The following is a 13,007-nucleotide window of genomic DNA, read 5'->3' on the forward strand; positions in this document are numbered from 1 at the left end:
TCTCACAGACCATGAAATCATGACTTGAGTGAAAATCAGGAGTCAGACACTTAACCAACTGAGCCACCCAGGTGCCCTGAGACTTTATTTCTTTATATGTAGATTCATGAATATTAACAATTCATTTAAATATGATGGCTTGATAGGCTTAATCAGTGAAATATGATAGATAATCTTATGGGTTTATCTCCTTTCCATCCAAACCCATTGTGTTAGTAATTAGTGTCCTTCCCTATCATATGTGAATTAAGCACGGACATGTGATCTATATCAATTAAAGACAAGACTAGAGATGAAGGTCATGAAAATCTTTGACTACCTAACAAGGAAGAAAGTAGGAACAGATCCGATGCCACCATGTAAGTCCAAAATCTAGCAAATTAAATTCCATTTGATCTTGGTGTGGTTTTTTTTCTTCTTAAGAGTCTTTTTTTTTTTTTTTTCCATGAAGGCAGTGTGTTTACTCAGCCATCTGGGGACTGAGTACATTGAACAGTCAGAAAAAAAACATTTCCCCTCAATTCAATATACCCCTCTTATAGTAAGTCTTCACTCATCTACTTAATCAGATTACAATATTTCAAAAGATTACTTAATGACTTTAGTGTCCATTAAGATGCTTTTGATTAAAATCCTTTGATTTTATGGCTCCAGAATAATATTGTTTGGTTCCATGCTCTGCCCTCCAGGCCCATAGGGGCAGCTGCAACAGCTATCCATGCTTTCCAGCATGGCTCCACGACTCCACCTTTCATTAAGGGCCCTGCCTTCCCAAACTGTGATGGAGATACCTTGCTCCCAGGGCCTATGTGGGAGTGATGATCTCTGAATCACCTTCAGGGTCAGTCATCCCTTGTTTTGTTAGCAATCTTCCTTCATTCTGTCCCATTTTCTCTGTTTTTTTTTTTCTTTTTTCTTTTTTTTTATTCCCAGTCAGCAGTGTTTCTACTGGTATAATTCCAACTCTATTTGCAGCTTCTACTGACAAAACTGATTTAATTTCCAGTTTATACTCATACTAATTTCCTCATCGAATGGTTGTTCAATCACATCCTTAGTGTCCTCTTCAGAATAAGCCTTCTCAGTTTTTGCAACATGGACAGGCTGAATACCCAGATCTTCAAATTCTGGTTCTTTTTGCCTAACAACTCCTTCAATGTATCCCTCCCCTCATATTTTACTATAAGAGGTATGGAATTGCTCCTTCAACACTTTGCTTAGAAATATCCTCAGCTAAATATCCAATTTCACTGCTTGTAAGTTTTACCTTTTGTACAACAGTAAAATATAATTCAGCCCAATTTGTTGCCACTTTGTATCAAGGATACCCTTTCCTGAATTTTGCAACAGCCTATTCCTCATTTCCATTTGAGACTTCTCCAGAAATGGCCTTTAATGCCCATCTTAATGACATTATTCATGATGATATATGTATTCTCTACAATGACAGAGGCTTCTCCCATAGCTCTCTTCTTTTCTTCCTCAACAGAACTGCCTTTATTATTTATATTTCTATTAACTGTCCCTTCAAGGCAATCTAGGCTTCTGCCAGAACCTTCCTCAAAAATTCTCCTGTTCTCTACTCAGGGCAAAGCCACTTCCACTTTTTTTAGATACCTGTTACAGGAGCCTTCCACTTTATACTACCAAAATCTATATTAGGCTGCTTGGGCCACCAAACAACATATCATAAATTAGGTGACTTCAACAACAGAAATTGGTTTTTTCACAACTCTAGAAGACAGAAGTCTACGATCAAAGATGGAAGTCTGTGATCAAAGATGCTGGCTAATTTGTTTTCCGGGGATAGCTATCTTCCAGGCTTGTAGATGGCTACATTCTCCTTGTGCCCTTCCATGGCTTTTCCTGGGGTCATACATAAGGAAACAGAGAGAGTGTGTATAGCTCTCTGGCATCTCTTCTTATAAAGACACTAACCTTACCGGAATAGAGCTCCACATTTATGATTTCATTTAACCTTAATTACTGCTTTAGAGTCTCCACTCCAAATACAGCCACATTGGGGTTTAGGACTTCAACATATAAATTTTGGGAGGGATCCAAACATTCAGTCTGTAACACCTGAGGTGCTTCTTCCTTTTGACTATTGTGATAATGTTGTTGATCATGGGGTACAAATATTTGGTTCAGTCCCTGCTTTCGTTTCTTTTGGGTATGTATAAAATTGCTGGATCGTATGGCAACATTCATTAATTTTTTTCAACAAATATTTAAGTACTTACTATTCTACAAGCATTGTGCTGTGTACCTAGAACAAGTGACTGCCGTTAAAAATTGATCTCAGACTCCTCTAAGCTTGCAAGGTCAAGCCTATCCCCTAAGGCAAGAGTACCATATATTTCAGTTTCTCCAGTAGAAACTGCCCAAGTTTAAAGCAACAACACATTTTATTCTTAATAGCGTCCTTCTTTTGATCATGGGCTTCATGGTCACATTACCTAAAACCAATTCCTAAAACTCAGGTCCTTAAAATGATTCCACCTGTCACATATGTTCATAACTCTCTACTCAGGCAAATGTTCCATCACCAGAGTGGTAGTCCATTCTTTTAAATGGTTATTATAATCTTTTTAAGTTTTTATTTTTTTTATTTGAAAGAGAGAGAGCATGCTAATGCTCAAATGTGGGAGGGGCAGAGAAAGAGGGGACAGAGGATTCAAAGTGGGCTCTGTGCTGACAGGAGAGAGCCTGATGCAGGGCTTGAACTCTCCAATGTGAGACTGTAACCTGGGCCAAAGTTGGAGGCCTAATCTACTGAGCCCCCCAGGAACTGCTTGGCTATTCTATTTTTATCCTTTTTAGAATTTCAGGGATTTTTTCCTATTAATTAAAGCGCATTAATGCTAATACTTAAAGTGAACTGCAAATCTAAGGAAGCAGAGAAAGTCAAAAGTAAGAAAAGGGACAATGATTCCCATGTGATTAAGAAAACTGTAGCTTTAGCATCCCCCCCCCCCGCCCATATGTCACTTCCTTTATCTTTTGTTTTCTTTACTATGATAAGACTTAATGGAAAGAGTCAGAAACATGATTTTGGAAGTATAACATCATCTGTTACACTATCGCTTAGGAAAAAGAAATGTGAACTTCACTTTAGTTCTACAACAAAATAAACTGCAAATGAAGAAAGAAATTTAAAAATCAGCCCCAAAATTGAAAGAAGTAAAAGGAATCATATAATTTTGGTGGGAAATACCCCTCTAAACTTAGAATCAATTGAAGAAATATTGGTGAAAGAATGAATATTATGTCAGCATAAAATTAATTAAGAAGTAACAAAATAATATTCATTCATGATACCACCAGTTATTGAAATCTATTTCGCACCAAGACATTGTCTCTTAAAAGTTAGAAAACAAAGATAAAAGCCACGCCTTGTCTCATAGCATAAACTAGAGGGTAACAGATGTGGACACAGCCATATCTGATATAGGATGAGAGAGGAAAACAGAGTTACATAAATTTGTATCTATGTGTATATTTCAGAAATGCTTCTCATTGTAGCTTTAATTCAAAACAGTGTTAAAAATAATGTTTAACACACAAATTTTATCTTTTTAAATGTACATTTTTAATTTTTTTAACGTTTATTTATTTTTGAGAGACAGAGCATGAGCAGCGGAGGGGCTGAGAGGGAAGTAGACACAGAATCCGAAGCAGGCTCCAGGCTCTGAGCTGTCAGCACACAGCCCAACCTGGGGCTCGAACCCATGAACCATGAGATCACATCTGAGCCAAGGTCATATGCTTAACTGACTGAGTCACCAGGCACACCTGACACACAAATTTTATAGCTCATATTCAAACTGCTACTTTTCAAACAGAAAGGATATTTACAATTCTTTAAAATACATTAACTCTTCCTGCCCATCATTTATGGGACAGGTTTTTGGTTCATCCCTTTATACATAAAGTCTTGGATTTCTACTACTAAATATCTCTTTATTCCTCTTGCTACTTGAGTAGTTTAATAAAATTTTTCTTTTGTTTTACTATTTGTGTTTATCTTTTTAATGGAAGCCATCTTAACATTTGATTTGTATTCTATCTTTTTTATAAGTATTCTTAAGTATTCTATAGAAATAACAAAAGGTTGACGAACTTTTTAATGTAAACCTCAAGTTAGACTCTTTTTATTATTAAACCACATTCTTGGTTTTTTATAATATATTAATAAGTGGTCACGTGGTTTTGTTGTTGCTATTAATGCTCTTTTTGTTTCTATTTTGCCTGTTATAGGAGGCTATAATATAATGAAGAGAGCTTTGTCAGCACATAAAGAGATCAGATTTGAATTTTTACTTTATATATTTCCCGATTTATTAATAAATTTGATTGTTTTTTTTCTTATACTAAAGATAATAAAATGATATGGATAACTATATGGTTATATTATCTCCTCAGAGGAATGATGCTATATAAATTCAAATAAGTGATATTATTACCATATAAACAATTATGTGTCCTATTTTTATAAATTCAATCCATATCTTTGCTCTCCATGGTTTATCTTGCTATTCCTCTAAGTATGTCTATACTTGGCACAATATTATAAAATGTTTGGATATATAGCATATCATCCTTGAGGGAAAACTTTTTGGCAACCTTCTTCTCCAAACAAGTCCCTCTCATGTAATCTGTTTCATGTTATAATGCCCTAAACATATTAACCTGTATTTGTGCAAGCTAATCTAATTGTGTGTAGTTTGTCCATATTTTTAGATTCCCAGCATCCTCAGCAAGAACTCCCAATGAAATAGAATTGGCAGCATTTCTAAATGGGTAATAAAAGTTCAGAAAATTAACAATCCTCAAACTAAAAGACTTCAACCAGAATAGTTTCACATAGAGTATAGATACATATATTAATCTATTTAGCTTGTCTCCTGTGATACTTTTATTCCCAAATAACTTGATATGTTCAAAACAATAGTAAATATTTACAAATAACTAAGAAACTTCTCCTATTTGGGTTAGCTACTAAATCTATTTCATCTTGAGATGTTTTTTATATAAAGAACATGCTTACCACAGTCAAACACGACCTCACATCTGTCAGAATGGCTAATATCTAAAAGATAAGAAACAACAAGTGTTGGTGAGGAGAAGAAAAGGGAGCCTCGTGCATTATTAGTGGGAATGTAAATTGGCAAAGCTATTATGGAAACCAGTATAGGCAGTTCCTAAAAAAATTAAAAACAGAAATACCATATGACCCAGTAATTCCACTACTGGGCATTTACCCAAAGAAAGAGAAAATATAAATTCAAAAACATATATGCACTGTATGTTTATTGCAGCATTATTTGTAATAACCAAGATATTGAAGCAACCTAAGTGTCCATTGATGGATGAATAAAGAAGAACTAATGACATATTACTCAGACATTAAAAGGAGATCTTGCCATGTTCAATGACGTGAATGAACCTAGAATGTATCATGCAGGTTAAATAAGACAGAGAAAGAGAAAACCATATGATTTTATTTATATTTCAAATCTAGAAAACAAAGCAAATGAACAAATAAATAAATCAACACAAAACCCAGAAATACTCATAAGTACCAAGAACAAACCAGTGGCTGCAGGTGGAGGGGAAGGATATGAGAAATACATGAAGGGGATTAAGAGGCAAACACTTCTAGTTATAAAATAAGTCACAGGGATGAAAAGTAAGGCAAGGAAATAATGTCAATAATATTATAATAACATTATATGCTCACTACACTTATTGTGGTAAGCATTATGTAATTTATAGAATTGTAAATCATTATGTTGTACACCTGAAACTATATTACATTGTATGTCAGCTATACTTAAATGACAACAAAAATAAAAGAATTTTAAAGTGAAAAAAAACATATTTATATATTATATGAAGATTTTCTAATTGCTATTTGCACAAATCCACTCCACTAAAACTTCTTCAGGAAAAAAATGAAATTTTATTAGGAGATATTAGGGATAGCTCAAAAAAAATCCAAGAAAAATATGTAAACAGCAAGACTGCAAAAATTAAGGCAGTAGCCATAGCATTTAGCAACAGACGTCAGATGTCATCATTCTTAACCAAGTTTTACCATTAATGTGACTCATGTCCAATCTCCACTTCTCTATTTCTCACTGTGAATTCTCAATAAAGAACCTGTTTAGCCCAGCCTGATTAGTTCCCCTTATCTAATCAAGCAGGATCAAGAGGGAAGTGTCATTTGAAAGACAAATATATAACCCACAGGGTTCTGCTCATTTGAATAAGTGTGTGAGGTTCTCACAGAAGAGGTCCTGGCAACACCATCCTATCAGGCACCAACAACTCTATCTCATCATAAATGCACACATTGCATGCTTGAATAATGTCATATAGTTTTTTTTCAGCAAATATGACTTGAATGCTTTCTATGGGCCAACTCCTATGGAGAGAGCAATGAACAAGATCTGATCATCTTTAAATTCTATTGGAATTAACAGACCATAAATGAATTCCCAGATAATTAAATGTGATAATTACTTTATACAAGAAGTGCTGCAAAAGGAATGAGGTCTAGAGAACCTAGGTTGGGGACTTAAGTTTTCTTTAGACAGGTTGTCAAAAAAGAAGCCTCTCTCAGAAATTGACATCTATTCTGAGACATGAAAGATCAGAGGAAGCCAGCCATGGGAGAGACACACTTTTTCAGGCAAAGTCAATAGCAAGTGAAAAGCCTTGAAGGAGAAAAAGTGCATTGTGTTTCTGCACAGAAAGGAGACACGAGCTATAGCAGAATGAATGCCGAAGACAGTAGTAAACAGAGTTTGGGAAGGTGAGCAGAAGGAAGACTGTGTAAGACTTTCATATTTATATCAAAATTTTAGCCATAAATCTAATACAGTAGGCATTGAAGGAAGAGTTTGAAGCATGTTGAGGTGGGGAAGAAAGCTAGGTTTCAAATAATTCTTTCTTTCTAAAGTACAGAGAATAGATTGGTGGCACAAAACGATGGAAACAAGATATATATGTCTATTGCCATAATCTGGATAAGAGGTAATATTGGCTTTACCTAGAGAAGTAACCTTGAAGATTAAACAAACAAACAGACAGACGGACGGACACCAAAGATGTGAAATTTACTTTGGAAGAGAAATTGATATTTTCTTAGAATTGGAAAATGGAGGGAAGGAGAAAATTAAGTTTGACCAGGATTATGTGTTAATAGTATCCTTTGCTGAGATGAGGAAGACTTCCTAGTAGCTAAATGATGGTGATGTTTTTTGTTGTACACCTAGTTCAAACAATCAGTCATGACCCAGGGGTTATATTTTCCTTTAGAAACGATTTTACCCATAGTTTAAAGGAGGGGACCTGGCTATACTTTCTCAATGTTAGCTACATTCTCAGAAATGTTAACCCCTTATGTTCCCAAGGCAGTAACCAGCAGCACATGGAATTTATTGCCCTCTCAGTCTAAATTAGGAAAAATATCAAATGTCCACTGAGCAGTAGGTTGTCAGAGTTCTGGAACTGAATTCTGTTGGTCCTATTTTTTTTTTTCTGGTTTATCTGAGTTTGAGTATGTGTCCATTTCTAACCAATTACTGTAGCTAGAAAGACTGTCTACACTAAACAGCTTTAGGGCATGAGAAACAATTCAGTCAATCAGTAAATATTGTTAACTGTCCATTATATGACAATAGGCATACAGCAAGGAGGAAATCAAACAACAAAAAAACAATGCCATAACATTCTATTGAATTCCTTTCTTTTTTTAATTGATTAATTAATTAATTTTTATAAATGGGGGCGCAGAAAGAGAGAGAGAGAGAGAGAGAGAGAGAGAGAGAATCCCAAGCAGTCTCTGCGCTGTCAGTACAGAACCCTATGCAAAGCCAGATCTCCCAAACCATGAGTTGATGACCTGAGCCAAGATCAAGAGTCAGACTTTAAAAAGACTGAGCCACCTGGGCGCCCCTCTATTGAATTCCCTTCTTTCTGCAAAGCTGTAAAATTCAGGATGCTATGAAGATAAAAAGGTAATGGATGTTAATGGATATTCCACAATTTGCCACATTGTCTTCTAACAATTTCTGTTTATTTTACATTTTTATAATCCAAATTAGTGAAAAAAAATTTAAAGCCAATCCAACCTCTATTATTAAGCATAGTTGCTTTAATTTATCAATGTGAATATAAAGTAGAATAAAGATTATGTCTTTTGAGGGGGGCATATTCTGAGAATTATATGGAAACAGTTACGCTCCTATATCCTTTGCAATATTAATCAACAATGTTTGAGTCAGTTAACTATTTTTTACATGTGTAATTTTCAGCCTCTGAGTTTTTTTTTTTTTATTTAGAATCAAGTTTTGTAAATTGACCGCCCATTTTTGCCATTTTTTTGTAAATTGATTTCTATGCTTGCTGCCTCCTCCATACATCAATTTACTAGTTAATTCGGTTCTAAACAACTAATTTTATCATTTTCTTTTGTGGTATTGAGCCCTTGTCTGAGACCAGTAAAGATCTTTGGTGTCCCCAGTGATATTTTCTATACAAACTTCCTAACTTGAGGGCATTTGGATTCAAAAGTTCTTCTCTTTATTTTCTCCTCAGAAATGATTGCCTCCTCTTCCGCCTTCACACAGTGGCATTAAGTGACTTACAACAGCTCAGTCTTCTCTATTTAATTGCATTAAAACTTTTAAAAAAATATTTATTTATTTTTGAAAGAGACAGAGAGTTGGGGAGGGGCAGAGAGAGAGAGGAAGACAGAGGGTTCCAAGCAGGCTGTGTGCCTGATGCAGGGCTGGAACCTTCACAAACTAGGAGATCACGGCCTGAACTGAAGTCCAACGCTTAACTTACTGAGTTACCCAGGCGTCCTGTTTAATTGCATTTTAACTCAGAAGCAAGTAGAAAGTCAACAAGATGAAGCTGCAGTGACTACCAGTCCTCAGATGACTTCTGCTGAATGTGCAAGTCCACATCAAAATTTACTGGTACTCCTGATGTGGCATCATTGTTATCTCTTACCCTATACTTTGACTGGCATATGAATATGCCAAGACTATGATAGCTATGTGAAGTAACAGATATCAATAGTTCTGTTAGTTGAACATGTTACTCTCATTTTGATACTTATTTATAAATTTTCATTTTATTTGGACTTAGAAATCTTACCTACAAGTAAAGATTGGAGGGGTGCCTCGGTGACTCGGTTTTGCTTCTGACTTTCGCTAAGGTCATAATCTCATGATTTTTGAGGTCAAGCTCCGTGTCTGGCTCTGTGCTGACAGCTCAGAGCCTGGATTTTGCTTCTTTGGATTCTGGGTCTCCCTCTCTCTCTGCCCCTCCCCCGCTCATGCGCGCTCTCTCTCTCTCTCTCTCTCTCTCTCAAAAATAAACATTACAAAATTCTTTTAAAAAATTATTAAAAAGATTGGAAAGGTTAAGCTCAAAGTCATCTAGTGATTAGTAAAGTCACATGCTAAATTCAATGTCTGGACCATAAAATCAATATGCATTTCACTACAACATACATATCTTCTTTCTAAAATCCCACTATACCCACAAAACAAAAACTTCCTGACAAGTCAAAACTATTCTGTCTTACTTAGGTGATTTGGCTTTAATATGTTCAGTACTTTACAGAACAAACACAGTACTGTTGTGATATATTCAGATAATAATACAGAAATGAGTTCCAAAGTGTTCAAAAAGAAGTTCTTGCTCTGAGAATTTCTGCTTAACAAACCTAAGTCTATCACTTTCAAAAGTCCACATCCTTTGAAGGATACTTAGATATCTTTACAGCTGTAAAGTTGGAAATAATTATAGTTGTATAAATAAAAATTCTTCTCATGCTTCAGTTAATTTTAATAACTATAATTCATAATAAGTGCAATATGGCATGGGATTCTAATAACGTAAATTCATGCCTTCTTGCCTAGGAACATTAAAAGGCCATGAGGTGGTGGGAGGGAGCATTTATTAAAATTGAAAAGAAAATTGGAAATATGAATCTGCTTATATGTATATGCATTACAATGCTGCACATTAGAAGATATATCAGCCAATACTATGTTTCCTTATAAGTGTGAAAGAAGAGTGGAATACTTGAACCATTGTTTTTATACTGGGAGGAAAAAAAAATGAATCCCAATTCAAGGTAACAATAACTGAGTTTAAGTTCAAGTTCAAGCTTTTTGCTTACTAGTTCCTTAAACTTCTGAATTCTAATTATCTTAACAATGAAATGATTTTACCTGCCTTACCTATTGCATAGTGTTGTATTAAGGATTGAATAGAACGTATGCCTGTGTGATTTGTTAGATAAAAACACCATATAAATATAATTACTATCTACTGTGTTCTCTGAAATAACACATTCGAACTTAAAATATATATATTTTTTAATTTTAAAATGTATTTTTTTATTTTAAATAGTGTCAAGCTGTATTTGAAAGCTACACAAGTCAACTTCAAAATGGAAAGATATGAATGCAATGAATTCTATTTTAAATCTTGTGAGATTCAGCTTAATAGTAGTTAGAGGCAAACGTATACCTTCTGATGAAAATATTTCAACACCAGAAAAAGTGAAAATTGCTAAGCCAACAATTCAAATCAAAATTTTAAAAGAAACAAAAATAAAGAAATAATAAAGAGAAAGCCATAAATTAAAGAAATACAACACAAAGGAAAAGGAAGGTAGATTAATATGGAAAATTAAATTCACAGAATAATGCTTTATAACACTGAGTAACTTTAAGTGTGGGAAATGGGAGTGTCTTTTTTTAAAGTATAATTTTAAGGAACTGAAGTGAGGGAAACTAAGGGGCCAGAAAAAGAAATAAAGTGTAATTAATTTATTCAGTTAACAGGTATTTATTGGACACCTAATATGCGCCAGGCACTACTCTAGCACTTGTTTACAACAGTTTAAAAAAAAAAGATAAATATCTTAGAGTTTTTATTGCAGTAGGAAAGATTGCTAAGAAAAATTAAAAAGTAAATAATTAGTACATTAAAATTTAATGAGTGTTCTGGAAAAAAAAAGTAACTCAATGAAGCATGATAATGTTTTCTGGGGAATGGAGATTATGATTTTAAACAGAGCAATGAGAAAGGCCTTATCTTTCTCAAGTCAGTCTCATTCTGAAAAACACAAAATAACTCTCAGGTTAATTTTTCCATCAAAATCCAGTTGTAAGTATTCAATTGCCTACTTGACATTTCCACTTGGATTTTTAGTTAATATTTCAAATTTAAAATATCCAAATCTATGTAGAATGAACATCAAAATCTGCAGCACCTTGCCACTAAAACTGCTTGATCTTCAGTTTTCATCATTCAGTGGCAACCCCAGACTTTCAGGTATTTAGAACAATAAATAATAGGAAGATAAATAAATAAAATCCTCCAGAAATCCTTGTTTTCCTCTTTTTCTAACAAAGGACACCCAATTTGGCCAAAAAAAAATTATCTCAAAAGCAAAGTCAGAAATATCAAAAGCATTTACATGAGTATTTAATGGATCAACATACGTGTGTGTGTGTATGTGTGTGCATATGCGTATGAATACATGTACCTAAATACTTACATTATTTTCTGGATCAACAGATAATTTCTCACTGCACATTATTTCAAGTATACAAATTTATTTCAGGGTTAGGGATGTTTATTTTTCAAAATTAGAAAATTCATGTTATTTAATTTATTACCTTGGTTAAAATAGAAATTTTTAATTGCCAAAAATACCTTTGATCAAATTTAAAAGTCATTATAAACAACTTTTTATAAAACTTTTATCAAATTATAATAAAATGGTACACCTCAACTTCATAAAAGGCATCTACCATAAATCTCCTGCAAACATCATCCATTTCTTCTTCCTTTTAAATGGATCAGTGATTTAATTGGGTTCTTTGTAAAAATTTGGAACACCAATTTGGAGGATAAACTCCATTTGTGAGAAAAAACAGAGTGAAGGTGGCCCTGAAGCTGACAAACAGCTTTGATTCTTGGCCGAATTTGAGAGTCCACAGCTTTCTGGTCAACCATGTGCTTCTTGTAATCTCATACTTCTCTTCCTCTGTGTTGAAGATCTCATATTCCTGGTGTCTGGGTTTACACAGCTTCTTCTTCTTTAAGTAAGCATCAATGAGATGTTTGGGGATTTTCACTTTGCTGATATCATTTTCAATGGAGGGCCAGATGTCTAGTCATAATTAGCAAGCCACTGGTCAGTTGCTTAAGGAAAACCACCCTCTTGCTTCTGTGGTGCCCAGTGAGGATGATCAAAATGGTTCCAGAAATGACACTAGCTCACGCTTTTCTCACAGGCTGCCTGAAAGGTTGTTTTTTTGTTTGTTTGTTTGTTTGTTTGTTTGTTTGTTTGTTTTTTGTTTTTTTTCCCAGCGGCTCAACAGCTTTCAAGGCATGTCTTCAGTAGGATAATACCTAGGCATTTTACAAAGTTTAACCACTCAAGTACCACCATTCTTGTCACCACCAACTGGTTTTGTGACAGAACTAAGAGCCTTCTCCTTTTTCTTCTGAGCCCTGGATTTAGCTGCTGAATACTTCCTCTTATACTTGGCCTTTCTGGAATATATATCTGATCAGGACTATCAATTCCTCTGAGTAGGACAGGGTTTTGGCTGTAGTGGGGCTTCCCCTTTGGCACTTTAGCCTTGAAATTATCCTTCTTAACCTCGCCACCAGCATCAGCCCTTTTGGCTTCAGGCTTCTTCTCCTTAGTATCCTGCTTCTCAGCTTTTTCACCCACCATCTTGCAGGATGGGAAAGAGCAAACATCATCCATTTTGAACATTAACATCTTCCTTTAAGATGAGGAATGTGACTAGGATACCCCTAAACAAGTGATCCTATTTAACACTGAAGTGAAAGATCTAGTCAACCCAAGAAAGCAAGAAATACAAATAAACTATTTTAAGGATTGAAAATTGGATATCTGCTTCAAGCCATGTTGAAGTAACACAAAAACATTG

General features: G+C 34.6%; 1 pseudogene; it reads right to left on the reverse strand.

The window, feature by feature from the left end:
• Positions 1–11,871: 11,871 nt before the first annotated feature.
• LOC102971800 lies at positions 11,872–12,787 on the reverse strand (annotated as a pseudogene).
• Positions 12,788–13,007: the final 220 nt, after the last annotated feature.

This window comes from Panthera tigris, chromosome B4 (assembly GCF_018350195.1).
Source record: "Panthera tigris isolate Pti1 chromosome B4, P.tigris_Pti1_mat1.1, whole genome shotgun sequence".
Classification (NCBI taxonomy): Eukaryota; Metazoa; Chordata; class Mammalia; order Carnivora; family Felidae; genus Panthera; species Panthera tigris.